General features: G+C 39.3%; 1 pseudogene; it reads right to left on the reverse strand.

The window, feature by feature from the left end:
* Positions 1–1314: 1314 nt before the first annotated feature.
* On the reverse strand, positions 1315–1413 carry LOC141635456 (small nucleolar RNA R71; annotated as a pseudogene).
* Positions 1414–2244: the final 831 nt, after the last annotated feature.

The following is a 2244-nucleotide window of genomic DNA, read 5'->3' on the forward strand; positions in this document are numbered from 1 at the left end:
TTCCAACTTATGCACATGTTATGTTTGATGAAATGCGAGCCTATGAATCCTTGCATTTTTTACCCATCACTTACCTTTTCAATGAGACTTGTAAGACATAAACCAACTCTAGTCTCATTGGACCATGTATATAGTTGGATGGGGAGGATTAAGTCGACTTGTAGGTGTTGTACAATCTAATCGATTTGGCTCCGGGACCCAAACCTTCCTCGGGATTGTAAGATATACACTAACTCGATCCCATCATAACAATATGTTCTTGCATCTAGTAGAGAACATGTTTGTATGATCAAATCCCATGAATCCCCTATGAACCCATGACACCCTAGTGCTTTTAATCAATTATTTACAACTCATTTTAAGCATCTTGCTTGTTTTCATTACTCTATTTACATTGATTAGTTTAGTTGATCTCCTACCTCAACCCAAATTGTGACACCCTTGGACAACCATTTGCAATAGAAAATCCTACATCAATACCCGTCCCTTGGGATCCGACAATTACTTACCTCTTTACTAAGAGTAGAGTAGTTTGTGAAGTTATAAATATTGTTTTGGTCTCGGTAACTTTTGACGACGAGTAACAAAACCGATCCGACCAAAAATGGCGCCGTTGCCGGGGACGGTGTTAACTTGATTTGATTTTCTTTGATTGTTTTTAGTTGTGTCTTTCTTTACCTTGGGGAAGTCAAACTCCTCAAGGTTTGGTTTAATTATTTTCGAGTTGTTTGATATTTTGCATGTCTAGGAGATCACAAGGTAACTTGTTACCCATTGATTTTGAAATTGAAAGAACTTTGACCAACAATAGAAGACTTTCTAGAAATACTTTGAGAGGTATTGGTGAGATTGTGGACATTCAACCAAATAACATTGAGTTCATCAACCCTTTTGCAAGAGAAGGAGAGGATAACCCAACACAAAACCAACCACAAAATCAACCCACAATGCCTAAATTTTCATCACTATCCGTACCAACCGAGGAGAACCTACCAAATGGTACTCCTACCCCACAACATTGAACCGGCAATTTCATTGCAAAATCCGCATTTGTACAATTAGTTGAGAGAAGTCAATTTGGGGGGATGCCTAGTGAAGACCCTCATTCTCATATGGAGACTTTTTGTGACTATTGTGATGCGATTTCTCAAACCGGAGTGACTCAAGACCAAATTCGATGGGTCTTATTTCCTTTCTCTTTGATTGGTTCCGCGAAACAATGGTTGAAGAGCCTAGATAAAGCGACTCTTGGAAAAAATTGGCACTTGCTTTCTACAAGAAATTCTATCCTCCGAAGAAGACTAACATGTTGGGAGCCCAAATCACCGGGTTCAAACAAAGGGATGAGGAATCTTTGTATGAAGCATGGGAGAGATTCAAGGATACTTGTCGATCTTGTCCACACCATGGACTTAGCGAGTGGTTCCTTGTACAACAATTTTGGAATGGTCTATATGAAGACTCCCGAAACATTCTCAATATGGGATCAAATGGTATGTTTACCGAGGTTGATGATAATGAAACATGGAACAAGATTGAGGAAATAGCGGTCCATAACTCACAATATAGTAAGCCTCGGAAGACTACTAGAGGAGGAAAGCATGAAGTGGACTCTATTACTCAATTGGGTGCTCAACTTAGTGCTCATATTGACACCATTAATTTGAAGTTTGAGAAGGTTATGGCTAAACTTGAAGAGGCCTCCAAATCACCTAAGCAACATGTTAATGCCATGGTGGCATCTTCATCAATTCCAAGTGGAGTATGTGAGAGTTGTGGAACTTTGGGACATGACCAAAGTGAATGTAGGGGAACAAGTGACCAAGTGAATGCTTTCCAGGCATACAAGAGTGGTACCCCTTATTCCAACTATTACAATGAAAACACCAAATTCTATCCCAACCTCTCATACAAAAGCCAAAATGTTCAAAACCCTCAAACAACATACACCCCACCTCCAATGAGAAATCAAGCTTAGGGACCCTTTTACAATCAAAACCCAAGTTATCAAAATCAACCTCCATACAATCAAACAAATGACCAAGGTTTTGATGTTCAAAAAGCAGTCCTCCAAATGCAAAAGAACCAATAAGAATTTTTCACTCAAATGCAAAAGGATAGCCACGCAAAAGACATCACCATTTACAAGATACTAGCTCACACAAAGATGTTGGAGACCCAAATGTCTCAACTAGCATCTTCTAGTTCACAAAGATAAAAGGGGCAATTACCACCTCAAGGTAA

Source organism: Silene latifolia, chromosome Y, assembly GCF_048544455.1.
Source record: "Silene latifolia isolate original U9 population chromosome Y, ASM4854445v1, whole genome shotgun sequence".
In the NCBI taxonomy this organism is placed as follows: Eukaryota; Viridiplantae; Streptophyta; class Magnoliopsida; order Caryophyllales; family Caryophyllaceae; genus Silene; species Silene latifolia.